Below are 13,469 nucleotides of genomic sequence, written 5' to 3' on the forward strand. Positions count from 1 at the left end.
AAGCTGCCAACATGTCATCCCTGAATGCAGAGTTGGGAAAAACGCACACAGAGAGCCCTCTGGATCCAGAGCGAGTCTGCTTCAGCATCCCACTGACTGGGGTGGTGCAGGGTGTTTCCAAAAAACAACAGGAAGATTCGGATTGGAAACTGCGCTAGGGATTATCACTTTTTCTGTGATCAGCTGGCAGGTAGGGGTGCCACTGCTGGGGCACAAAGATGCCTGTGCCCCACTACATCATTGTTTTGTGTTTGTCTGTAAGTGGGGACAGACAGGATACCCTATGCTAGAAAAAGGAGAGGGAGCAAGACCCAGCCACCGGAAAGGAGGCTGGCAGAAATGCCAGTCTCTGTGCAGAAAAAGTTGAGCAGCCACGAAGAACAAGACCCAGGCCAAGGGCTGGTTGGCCTGGGAGCTGATAAGCAGTGATGCTGTGGGAAGACAGCAGGGGTCCCCAAGGCTTTTGGCACCTGCTTTGATTGGCAGCAAGTAGGGGTAGGAGGAGAGGGGGGACAGATGTTGGAACTCATCAGTCTTTACTAGTCTCCAAACCTCAGAATTTTTTTCTCAGTTGTTCAGATGGTTGTGGTTCTTGGGAAACTGCACTCCTTGTTTTAGTTAGAACTCGCTGAGAACCTAGAGCAGGACTGGAGCTCAGAACATAAGCTGAAGGATCAGTCAATACAACTATGAGGAACAGAGTTGTGGATCACTCCGTTACTGGAAAACCAGGAATTATTACCTTAATATATCCTGAATGTTCACCAGTTTTTATTCATTCATCCAGCTGACAGTGGCCCAGTGCCTGCTCTGTGCCAGGTACCGCGATTGAGTTAAAGACACAGACCTGAACAGATGAGGCTCCTACCCTTCAGGACCTCAGAGTCTAGTATGGGAGACAGAAAAACATCAGCCCCAACCCTACAGAGCTAGTGCTGGTGCTGGGAGGGCACCCAGCAGGCAGTGCAGAGGCCCTTAGGTATGTGAGCCAGGAAACCAGAGCCCGTCTCTGTAGCTGGAGCCTGTGGCTGGGAAGAAGTGCAGGGCCCAGCCCCAGAGGGCTTTCTCAGCCCTGGTAGGGAGTAGGATTATTTTGAGAACAAAGGACAGCCATTAGGTATTTTTGGCAGAGGCTGGCATGCTCAGATTCATGTTTTTAAGACAATGGCTCTGGCTGCTGGATGGAGGCAGGAAGTCAGGAAGGAGGCCACTGTAGTGATCCATGGCAGGGGATGAGGACTTGGACTTGGTGGTAACCAGAGGAATGGTAAGACACAAATAGATCTGAGAGACATCTAGGCATGTGGAGGGGGTCAGGGAGGGAGGAGTCAGGAGTGATTGAAGCTTGGGCACCTGCGTAGATGCTGGTGTCATTCCCAGGGAGGCAGCCCCAGAAAGTAGCAACTTACAGGGCAGGTGATGCACGAATGTGAGGGCCTGGGATCCGTCTGGTGTACAGCACATCTAGGACTCCAGTTTTACTGCTATGTGACTACTCTCCTTTGGTGACAGCAGAAAGGGTTGGATGGAGAAAGTAGGCATCTGACTGCCAACTTAATCCAAAACTGGACTCTAAGTTATTAAGAAGTATTCAGTCTTTCCCTACTAAGCACTTAAGTTTAAGAAGCATTTTTGCTTGCATTGTGTTATTTTAAACTTTCAACTATTCATGAGGTGTGTGGAGCCATTATTTCAATTTTATACATAAAGAAATTGATGCTTACAGAGGCTGTTAGAACATCATCCTTTTTCATTTAAGCCATCTTTAAGCTTGGTAGCTTTCCATGCAGGTTCTTCCAGGCATGAGACAGGAGAGTAGTCACATAGCAGTGGAACTGGAGTCCTAGATAGGCTGTGCCTAAATGCTAGAAGTGTTTATTGGATTTGTCTGAGACTAAAAAAAAATTAAAGAAGAGTCAAAAACAAACAAAGGCAAAAAGGAGACATGAGACTTTATAGAACGGTTTTCTGAGGTTTTCAGAAATATTATCATAAAGCTTTTATATGTTTGTTCCAAGGCAAGGGCCTCTCTCTGTTGGATGTTGCTGGCTTATTATATTTTAATGGCCTTGGCAATGGATCGTTCATACAGAATTGCATTTGCTTCCCCAAAAACCATTTTCTATAGATTTCTATTTTCTTCTCCAAAATTACATACAGGGTCTTTAGGCCAAGGTAAATGTGGATAATACAAAAGCCTGTGAGTCTGTTTCAGTGGGAAAAGGTCAAGCAAAGTCACACCCTACACTGCATATACCTCTACTAATAATATAAAAGTGCTTCTCTCAATCCTTTTATTTATGACCTTGGGAAAGTCTCTCTTATGAGTTATTGTATCTAGTGTGGTGTTACTGGATGCTAAAAAACACTTCATGAATACTTGTTGCATTCAAAATTTCATCAAGAATAATCAACATCTTCAGTTTTATTTCTGTTCAGACATTTTTTCTTGCATAGTGAGCTTTGAGACCTTGTACAAAATCCCTTATCTTTCTGGGCCTCACCTGTGAAGATGACGATGATCATGGAGCCCTGTGACACATTCCTCAAGAGGTCCAGGTGCTGGCTGGTGAGGAGCTGGACAGGTGCTCTGTGCTGAGATTCACCAAAGTTGTGAAGGGTATGATTGTGTTCAGGCATTTCGACGCCCTTGGAATTGGAGAGCATCAGGACTCCCTAAAACAGTTGGGGAAAAGAGGAAAGGAAGGGGCATATGACAAGTGACCCATCTGGTGTGGGGTGTGAGGCTGAAGACCTTGAAAAAACCCTCATTCCTTGTTGGCCAGCTAGATTTTTACCTATCACCATTTCTGCTGAAGGATGGCTACTAGCCTCTAAGAGCAAGTCAGCTGGAAGCATTACAGCATAGGGTTCAGTTTTAAGAAAGGAAACCTTAACTCAGATGACCAGCTTCATTCACTTTTAACTGATCGTCTGACAAACTTCCTGGCTTATGCATTTCTCTGCCAAGGGCTATTTCAGAATATCTTTCAGAAATAAAAGGCCAATAAATGCTTACATTTTATGCGACACATGTTTCTATGCCTTACTTTCCTCAACAGTAGTGTCCTACTTCTACTTGGTGTATGTTTCCTGGGTGGGTATTGAGGACTTACAGTGTTGAGTTGTACTGTAGTGTGGTGGGCTGTGAAACCTTAAGTAGACTGTCTCCTCCAACATGCAGGTGGAACAGAGGTGGATCTTCAAGAAGCAGAGGATCCCTTTTCTTTCTTTCACTCACGGTTTCTTGGGTGTGGACTTCAGGAGGTCCACATGTGTGCTTCCAGGCAAGTGAGCACATGTGGCACCTACCATAGGAAGACAGCAGCCCGCAGCAGGAAGCAGGCCTCTGCGCATCACAGAGCTGAGCCAGCCAAAGGCCCCTTCTGTGTTCACCACCCCTTTGTAACTCTGGAGCCTTAATTCCAGCCTTGATCGGGCTTGAAGCAAGCCACTGACCTGTTCTCCTGGGATTATCCCCAGCTGAGCCACTAAAGGGGTCAACTATTAACTGAGAGATTAGAGTAGAAGAGGGTCTGGCTATGAGGGTGAGACCCACATTTTGGGCTTCCTGGCCAGATGCTTCATCTTAGTAAAACCTTTCCTTTTAGTACCAGCCACTTTTTAAAAATTAAAGAATATGCTATTTCTATACAATAGTAAATTTAATGGTCATGTGGCAAATCACAAACACCCTAGACCTCCTCCTATTGTCTAACTGAAATCATTAAGCACATACTTTTGCAGACACTTGCTGAGTATATTCTTAGCTGGCTTGTGTTGTATCTGAAATACTAGACAGGAATGGTTTAATGAGTATTCACATCATGGCAACAGGGCGTTTTGCTTGTCACTTCTAATTCTCACATCTAATAATGCATTTGATCTACAAATTAGACTGCAAGATTCCTGTCCAAGCAACATCAGGGGCTGGGTGGGTTGAGGGAGAATTCAAACAAGATAAATGCTCTCTCTCAATTATCTCTTCCTCTTCCCAGAACCTCCCAGAAGGAGCATTTCTGTACTAAAATTGCCCAAAGAAGTCTTCATTTTCTACTCCCTGGTAATGGTGCCAAGTATTGAATTTGCATGGAAAGAGATGATATTGCAAAGAGACACATTAGAATACATTTCACAAGCTATAAATTGCTTGTCAGAGGCTCCGTAAGCCTTGAGATGGACTCTGTCCTGAAGTGTCTCTTGTGTAGCGTGTGTTTACCTTCTTTTTCCCCAACCTGCCAGTCTGTGCTCATTCTGAAGACAGAGCCCCTCACACTGGATGACTGTGAAGGGTGGTACATCTGGAGCTCCAAGTCAGCCCTTGAGCTTTTGAAGCTGCCACTAAATCTTGATTCAGAGACCCGGCCTAGAGTTTTTGCTGCTTGTTCATGGTCAGCACACTAAAGCCCCCAAGGTGTCTTCCTGGCTGTTTTGCATGCTTCCTGGGCTCCCTCCCTTTCCCCTGATGACAGCAACTGCCAGGAAGGGCTGGGAAAGACACCCACACTGTAAGGGATAGCTACGCCTCCCCAAATCCCTCTCCCAGGTGAACTTTGTCTTCACCAGGCAAGTCCTTAAGCTGATGGAGGGCCATTCAGGAAAAATTCAGGGCTTTACTCCGGGAAGGTTTTGGCAGTACTTGGGACTGTCTAGGGTCCCTCTTTTAACATGTGGCTCGTGTTGGTCACCCAGAACCCTGTGAAGGGAAGGTGAAGGTTCTTAAAGTCATGGTACATTTCATGGGTGCTAAGTATGTCATATACATTAGTTCAACAAATCCCCAGAAAGTCAACAAGGTAGGTATTGGCCCTTATTTACATGGTAGGAGATGAGTTAAGAGAAGTTTGTTACCTGCTCCAAGTCACCCAGCTAATATGGCACTGAGCTTGGATTTGGAAGTTTATTTGGCTCTGAAATTCAAAATATTTCCACCATCTCATTCAGATTACCTGGGAACTTGAGGTTACCACCACCAGCTTCCAGAAGCTAGTCTGTCTTGTGTGCTCCCATCGCAGGAGTTTAGTCTGCTAGTGGGCTTCATGTTCCAGGATGTCCAAGTCCTTTGGTACATCACAGATTTGCACTTAGTAGTGACTCCCTCCCAGAATCTCCCAGGGAGCTGAAGCCTAGGCCTGGTACCTCTGGCCCTGTTGTGCTGAACCCCTCCCTGTTAACCTCAGGGAAGCACCAGGTTCAAGAAGCCAAAGAAGAGACCCAGAGCCAGCAAACAAGTATAGGGTTTTATTAGCGGGCTTACATACTGGAGAGAGAGTCCAGTAGTGATGGGCTAGACAGGAGAACCAACTTATATACAGAAACAGTTCAGTGTCATTGGGCTAGACAAGATATCCACCTTATGTACAGTCCACTGACCCAGTGGCTGCAGGCTTTTTGCAGAAAAACCACAACTGCGTGCAAACAGCACGAAATTTATATAGCATTTTTACTTAACACCCTCCCCTTAATAACCACCACCTGGCAATCTTCCTTCAACCCAAAACTCAAGGCCTCAACCCTCTCTATGGCCTGTGTTCCACAGGACAGAACAGGGGCTCGGATGTTCCTCATAGACAAGGAACGAATCTCCAGGATGATCATGCCCAGATTCCGTAGTTGGAACACACATTCAGTTGTGTCTGCTATGCAGGGTCATTCTAAGGGTATGCTTAAGTTATTGCTATCAGGTATGTTTACCCTGTGAGGGGATCCTGGGAGCAAGTCTACCATTCCCAGCTAGCAGCTCCTGCTCCCACACTGGGATAGCAGTGCACCTTTACCTGGGCTCATCCTTGTCTCAACATTTTTCAAACAGAAGTGAGAGGCACCAAGCTGGTCATAGTTTACTTCTCTCCCAGTCTCTGCTCTCAGACTAGCTACAACACCATTGCAATTGGATGCAAAACCAGCAACAGCAATTTGCTTCAAACTCCTAACTAGCCAGAGGCAATCATCTATGCTTTTCTCTACTCTTGAGATAAAGACATAACTCCATAACATTCAACGAAGGCCTGCAGGGTTGGCCCACCAGCTTTTCCACCTGTATATTTCCCCTCGCCCCTCTCTCTTCATAATGGGAGACTCTCTGTCTTTCCTACTTTCCTGTTACCTCCCACCACAAGGCCTTTGCACATGCTATTTCCTCTGCCTGGAAAGTTTCCCCTCCCCTCCCCCTTCACATGTTCCAATTTTATTCTGCTGTTCAGACCTCCCCTCCATGCCACAACTCCATCATCACAGACTGCCATTCAGCAAGTTTTTGTCCATCTGATGATGTTTACCCCACTGGATTTAGCTCCCTCTGTTTCTGCTCACCTGTTGTCCACAGTTTGTGGCATATGATAGGTGCTCAACAAAAAAGTCTTAATAGCTGATTATTTAATTATTATCACAACCCTGTGAAACAAGACTGTTACCATTTCCCTTTGGCAAGTGAATAAATGGAGACTAAGAGAGGCTGAGTTGGAACTCAGAGCTTGGTCTCTCTCTCTCTAAAGCTGGTGTTTATTACACCATGGCACCTCCACACCCCAACTTCTCAGTCTTGCCTTTGGCCTTCCATCTTGGCTTCTGGAATACTGCTGTCCACCTCCCCTGCTTTGCAGCACAAGGACATCTGCTGCTAGTTTGGTTTTTTGGTCAGACATCTGCCTGCCCTAGTGCCCAGGGATCCCTAAGGGGTAGGAATCTCATGTTTAGTCACCTCCTTCTCTGGTACCTGTGGCTATTCCTGCCCAGGACATTGTAGATTCTCAGTAGGTGTTTGGGAATCTCATTCCCCTCTGTTTCAACCAGGCCTCTATGGATTACTAGTGAGAGAAAATTCAACCTGGCTTAAAGAAAAAGGAATATATACTAGTTTGTGTAATCGAAGATATTCAAGAGCAGACTGGATTCAGGTATGACTGGATTCAGAGTTCAAACTATACCTTCCGGGCTCAGTTCTTTTGCTGTTGCTTTCTGCTGATGAGCTGCAGTTTCAAACTTCTTACAATAGCAAGATGATGGCTTGCCAGAGCTCTGGCCCCTCCGTGTCTCAGCCACTCAGCCTCAGAAACCACCTCCCTCCCCAGCGCTGAACGAAGGTCCTCAGCATGGCTAACACAGGTCTGATGTGAGGTCACTTGTCTCCTCCTCACCTAATTGCTGTGGCTAGGGAGACACCCTGATGCAAGCAAGACCCACTCTTAAAGCTGGGAGTGAGGTCAGCCCCACCAGAGAACAAGAGTTGGGGGTGAGGGAGGCAGAGGGACACTTTTACCAGGGAAAGGATTAATGGATGCCAGGCCTTGAAAGCCAGCTTTCCACTACGATCTCCTTTCAAGATTTTTCAAGCTGACCTTATACCTCCTCTGACTCTGACTTCCCGTTCCTCAAGTCCCTTCAGGGAAGTCTGTCAGGCCTGGGGCTGTAAACAGATCATGGCATCCTTATTCCTTGAGCAGAGAGGGTGAGTCCTCTTCTAGCTTCTGCATTCACAGGTTTTGCTGCTCTGAGAACCCCCAGCTAATGTGTGACTGGCACATCCAGCTTAGTGTCATACTTCCAGACACCCAGAGCCCACGAGCCTGGCCCTGAAAAGAGGCCCTAGGGGAAGATCCTGATCCTCTGCCTTCACACTCTGAGAAGCCAGCCTTGTTCTAGAGGTAGTTGGTGGGGAGAATTTCCTGAAGTCCCTAATGATGCTCTCCAGGGAGCTCAGAGAGGTTTCTGAGAAATGTGTGGGCAGGGGCTGTGTATACTACTCCAGCCTCTACACAGCCACCCCACACGCAGAAACACCACATGTGGACATGCACTCACACACATCCGCACACTCACCAACACTGCCATCTCTCTGCCTCCCTCGATTCTGCCCTTCCTCCCTCTCTCTCGTCTCCCTCTTTCTCTCACAGTATGCTCTGACATCTTTCCTACATACTCCACAGACCCTCTTCTGTCCTCCTCCTTTCTCCCTCTGCCCTCTCCCACTTGTCCTTCCCTCCTCCTCCTTCTCCTACCACCTCAGCGCCTTCCCTCTCCCCATCCTTTTTTCTCACACACACATTCCCATTTCTCTCACATACACATACATGATATACCCAATCTCTCTCACTCTCACGCACACTCCCTGCTCACACTCCATACCATAACACTCCACCATCCCCCTCCCCCAGACTCCAGCACCCACACCTCCAACCCTGGCCTTCCAACCATGTCTGTGACTGCTGTCCCTTCAAAGGTTGGCTTTCATAGGTTTTCTCAAGCCATTCTACCTCTAGATACACCCCAGATGGCAGCCAAATCCTAAACCAGTGTTTCATCCTCAAGGAGCAGTCTCACGCTCTCACAGAGTGCCTCAGGTGAGAGGGCTGTAGTCAAAAAAGGGGTGACCTGGGCATGGTCACACAGCCACTGTGACAGCAGTGGGGATGAAACCCGACTCTCTGAACCTGTAGGACAGTATTTTCTCGTGTCTCTCTTCTCATTTGAAGCATCTCACACATCCTGAATCCTCACTGTGTAATAAGGGAGATGCTGTGAGGATAAAGTCAAATTTAGCATATGGCAAAGGGAGCCTTACAAATCAATGCGGGAACCTGTGTGTGCAGGTAATGTTGAGTTCATGAGTTTGACTCCCCGCAACCACAGCAAAATGACCAAAGAAGTAAAAGATCATTTTTAGTGGGTCTGTTTCTGCTCTGGATACAGGAATGGTTGTCCCAGGCCAGAATTCCTGCATGATCTCACCAGGAGGACTCTGTGGTGGGACATCTGGAGCAGCCCCCAGGGGAGCTGCTATGAGAGCAGCCTAAGCAGTAGGGTCTAGCCTGGCGGATTCCCCAGAGCCCCCATCTCAGAGCAGCAGGGCTGAGAGTGTAGATCACAATGTGGCATTGAGAAAAGGCATCGGCATCTTTGAAATAATGAAAACTTTCTTTACCAGGCAAAATAACAACTGTAAGAAAAATCTGGGCACTCTGAGATGTAGCTTGGCAAAGCTTGTGCTGCTTGGCAAAGTCCCTGGTTTACTGTTTGGGTGAAGCAAAACGCTCCACCCATCGTCCTCACTCCTCGCCTTCTGCATCAGCCTGCCTGGCTATCAGCAGCCCTGCCAACAACTCAGTAAAAGGCTCCTCCGTTGCCATGGAGGCTTTTGACTTCCTCAGTGAGGCCTAGACCTTGACTCACTGCCTTTGCAAAGAAAACCAACCACGACCAAAAGAAGAAAAGCTTATGGGAATAGGAAATTAATTACTTTTCTGCATAACAGCTAAAATTATTGAGAGCTGATTCCTGTACTGTTCTAAGCACTCACCTACCCTCACAACAACTCCAGAAGGCAGATATACTTTACCCATTTTACAAAGGCAGAAACTAAGGAAAGAGAGATCAAGTAACTTGCCCATGGTCTCACAGAAAGGAAGTCAAAGAGTCGGGATTCATATCCAGGTATGTTGGCTCCAGGTATGTTATCCTCTGACCTACAGTGCCCTCAAAAGAGTTCAAAAATCTGTGGGCTTTCCAAAGAGTGGGTTCTAAGGTACTCGGTTGAATCTTGGTCAGTGTTTTCAATTTTAGTAGGAAAAAAAAAAAGTCCCCTCTCAAAGCAATTTATTCAAGGCTTCTCTTGGGAGATATTTTTGGCTATATACAGATGGAGTAGATCTTTCTATTCAGAGCTCTAAAGTCCACCATGGTGGGTAATGTTAAAATAAAAAACAACCTCCCCCCCCCCACCCGCCACCACCTACACACACGAGATCTTTGGCCAGGCTCCCACTCTGAAGGTGGGGATTGAGAACAAATGTGCACGATTTCCATTCCTGAGGAAGTGTCCCACAGGGTGGTACCGGAGCTCAGAGCCTCCTGTGTCCCTGTAGACAGAAGTCTGCAGAGGCATGGAAATGCTGCAGAACCCATTTGGTGGTCTTGCCTGTTGGAACTATTTGGACACTGGAAGGGGTACTCGTGACCCTCCATTGACAGTATGAACAACAGGGGTGGAAGATGAGCTCAGTGACTTAAAGAGAATGAAGTGTTGCCACAGGAATTCAGCTGGAAGAGTGTTAGAAAGAGCTGGTGTTCCTCTTCTGCTCCTCTATGTCAAAGCAACCCTGGACACTCTGATCTGAGTTTAGTACTGCACTCCCTTTTAAATCAGAGTTATTAGCACTTTCACTATCAAAATGAAATTCAAAATGGATTAGCAGGTTGGATGACCTGTGCTGGGCCCCATCAGAGACCACTCCGTGATTTCAACTTATTTTTTAAGTCAAACAACAGCAGCCTTTTTGATATGTATACTTAAGTAGAAGTGCATTGTTTGTGTTTTATTTGCTAAATATAAATTGCTTTCCATTTTTTAAAAAGTAAGGTCATTGATTTTTGCCTGAAAATGAATGAGGCATGCACCTTTTCAAAGTGTTTATGTATAGCCTGCATATGTGGTACGAACCCATTTGTAATGCAATACATTCCATAAAAGTGTGAGCAGAATTTTGCATGTGTGCATTTGTCTGGAAAAGAGGGACCCTTTGGTAGCGGCTGTGGGTAGTTGGCAGTGGGCAAAAAAAGGACTGATTTTTTTTCTCCCCTCCTAACACTCTCTGTTTATCTGCAGATCCTTTTCTATCTAAGTTCTACATAAACAGTGTTGCACTGTAAGCAAAGTGCCCTGGGTCTTCATGAATATTCTGAATCATGCATGCATATTCACAGAGGGAAGCTAGTGCTGCCAACCTCTTCACAATAAAGGTATATGCATTCTTCCTGATCAAATATTCTGTTCCCTTCTCTTTCTCAATTTTTGTGATCAAATATTCTGTCCCCTTCTCTTCTGGATGTGTGTATCTCTCTCTGTTTCTCTCAGAGTGTGTGTGTGTGTGTGTGTGTGTGTGTGTGTGTGTGTGTGTGTGTATCTTCTTACAGATCAGAGGTAAAATGACCTATAGAAATATATGGGATTATTATTGACATTTTACAGTCATTTCCAAAAATGCAAAACAAACAGCTATCTGCAGGCATATATTAAGAGGGTGTGTGTGTGTGTGTGTGTGTGTGTGTACATTTAATTAGGAATTTCAAGTCAAGATCTCATGTTTGTTTCATTCAGCACCAGAATGAAATTTTATCTGAAAAGTATCTGGTTTGGATAGAAAACAGATTGGCCCAGCTGAGAACTGGCATTTGGAAGTGCGCTGGACAATTAACCAGCTTTTCCTTTAGAACTTTCCTTCTGGTGACCATCTGATTTTGCCCTGCCTATGTAGAAGGGAGGGGGACCCACATCAGAAGAGGATGGGTGTTGCAGGAGGCACATTTCAAGAAAGTGACTGGGTTTACAAAAAAAAATAATAATGTGTTTCTTCCCAGTCCAAGATAGTTTCTTCATAATTTATGTGGTCTGAGAAAAATGCTATGCTTATTAATAATAGTACTTTGCAGATGAGAGGGCACTAATATTTGAGCACTATAATATGCAAAGCATTGTAATTTGGTGGAGTATGAGCATGATGTCTTTAGTTCCTTTCAACAAATTTATGAAACCAGGGTGAAGGTGAGGATGATAGCCATTTGTATAAATAAAGATACTGAGGTTCATAGTAGCAAAATAATTTGCCTGTGGCCACAGGGCTAGGGAGTGGTCACATACTCTCCATCATAGTATATGTTTACATGTGCACTGGAGTCAACATGAATGGGGCCAAACATATATATACACACACTCTTGTGCTTTTCTTGTACCACAGGGAGTGTACTCATTTGCCCTGCCCAGAGAAAGATCCCCTGAGATTTCTCTTCCAATTATTCCCTTCCCTCTGTCCAGTCTCTTGCTGCTATTTGAAGCATGTTTGTGTTAAGAACATTTAGCTAAAGCAAACCTCATAGTCTGTGACTGGCAAGAAAGCACATGATAAAACCATGTCTTTGGTTTTTCCATATCTTAAATTTACAAAGCAAGAAAGTAGGGGAAAAAAAAGTAAAAATTCATGTAACATTTCCCCTACAAAGTTGTATTAAACTGGGCAGCTTTAAATGAGCTTTGGTGCCTCTCCCTCCCTGTTGCACATGTGTTGATGGGTTTTTCTCAGCGTTGGTTGTCTGAGATTTCACAGCTCTCCGTCACCTCCCTTCTGAAGCTGGTAATAGAAACGAGCAGTAGCACTGTGCTGTTCCTTCATTCTGGTATTGCTGTCTACCCAGAGCCTTGTGTCTTTTTTTAAGAAGGCTACCTGGCTTATCCTCTGTCTGGGCTTTTCTGGCCATGAGGACATGGAGTGAAGATTTTGGAGCTCTGTCCCCTGTGTCCTGGCATTTAATTATTTTTCGAGACACGTGAGCTAAATCTGAGTAGAAGAGCTTGGCAGAAAGAAAACCACCAGTTACGGTAATTTTAATAATTAAGCAACGTTGACTTGTCCTTTATTTCACAATTTGCTGTTATTGATTATGTACTATAATCCTTTATTATACATTGCCTGATTGTTTTCATTGATGTTTTGCAACAGAACTAAGTCAATTTTGTCATATTTTGTACATTTTTTAGCATTTTGCATATGAATATCTGTGCAAACATTAAGAAATAAATCATAAAGGAAGAGCATTTTAAACCATTGGCTCTATTTCAACAATATGGATAGAAAAAGTATTTCTCCTTTCTTTATTGACTGCTTTACAAAAACAGGTAGAATTTTATTCTTTTATTGATAAAATAGAAACCTGATGTGGTGAGGGTTGTAGCTGTGGCTGCCTTTGCTGCAGATGTGGTATCTCTGAGACTGGGACTGAAATTCTTAGTTTATTCCAGCAGGGAGTGGGAAAGTCACATGTGAGTTTAAGAACTTTGACTTACTCCAGGCTAACCCAACATACGTGTTTTTTGAGCAGCAACTGATGAGACATGTATGTTCTAGGAAATTTCACAGTGTAAGCATGGATTTGACAAAGATGCCACAGCATGATACTATATCCATCACCCAGGAGGGACATTAAGAGATTTCTTAGGGTCCTGAAGCTAAAAATGAAGTCTTTGGATCTTTTTCTTATTTATTTAATTTTATTTTAATCCAAGTCATGAATATATAGACTTTAAAACATCAAATAATTCTCTTGACTTACTGAAAAGAAAAAACAGCCCCTTGCCCCACTCCACCCCATCTGTGCTCCTTACACACCACTTTCAACTTTTAGCTTTCTTTCAGTATTTACCTCCAAATTTCTAAATAATACGCTTACCCTTTTTGTTTTTAGAGTTTATATCTTTATTTTCTTCTATGAAAAGGTTTTGTTTTCAACACCTCCAACCCCCTCAACACATACATATCCGCCTTTCCTCTGTTCTCCCAGTAGATCTACAATATAATCTTTGTTAGATCAATTTTCAGTGTTTTTTATTATAATCATAAAAAGCAGCTTTCTGGTGTTGCTGTTGAGTCATTCTGATATTTGATCCTTTCTATGTGGCTTTTTCCCCTCTTTGAAAGTTTCTA

General features: G+C 44.6%; 2 protein-coding genes across 11 annotated transcripts in view; both read left to right on the forward strand.

The window, feature by feature from the left end:
• The window catches only part of MYRIP (myosin VIIA and Rab interacting protein), a 418,438-nt gene that overhangs the window by 258,462 nt on the left and 146,507 nt on the right, over positions 1-13,469 (forward strand). The gene's annotated exons all lie outside the window — the stretch shown is intronic.
• The window catches only part of RPL14 (ribosomal protein L14), a 575,215-nt gene that overhangs the window by 225,090 nt on the left and 336,656 nt on the right, over positions 1-13,469 (forward strand). Inside the window, exon 1 of one of the 9 annotated variants that reach the window (XM_050780461.1) lies at positions 7,653-7,656. The exons of the other annotated variants lie outside the window; for them this stretch is intronic. The gene's annotated coding sequence lies outside the window, so the exon portion shown is untranslated. Of the gene's footprint in view, positions 1-7,652; positions 7,657-13,469 lie in introns of those variants that run through there. 9 annotated transcript variants of the gene reach the window in all.

The sequence above is a fragment of the Macaca thibetana genome, chromosome 2 (assembly GCF_024542745.1).
Source record: "Macaca thibetana thibetana isolate TM-01 chromosome 2, ASM2454274v1, whole genome shotgun sequence".
NCBI classification, from domain to species: Eukaryota; Metazoa; Chordata; class Mammalia; order Primates; family Cercopithecidae; genus Macaca; species Macaca thibetana.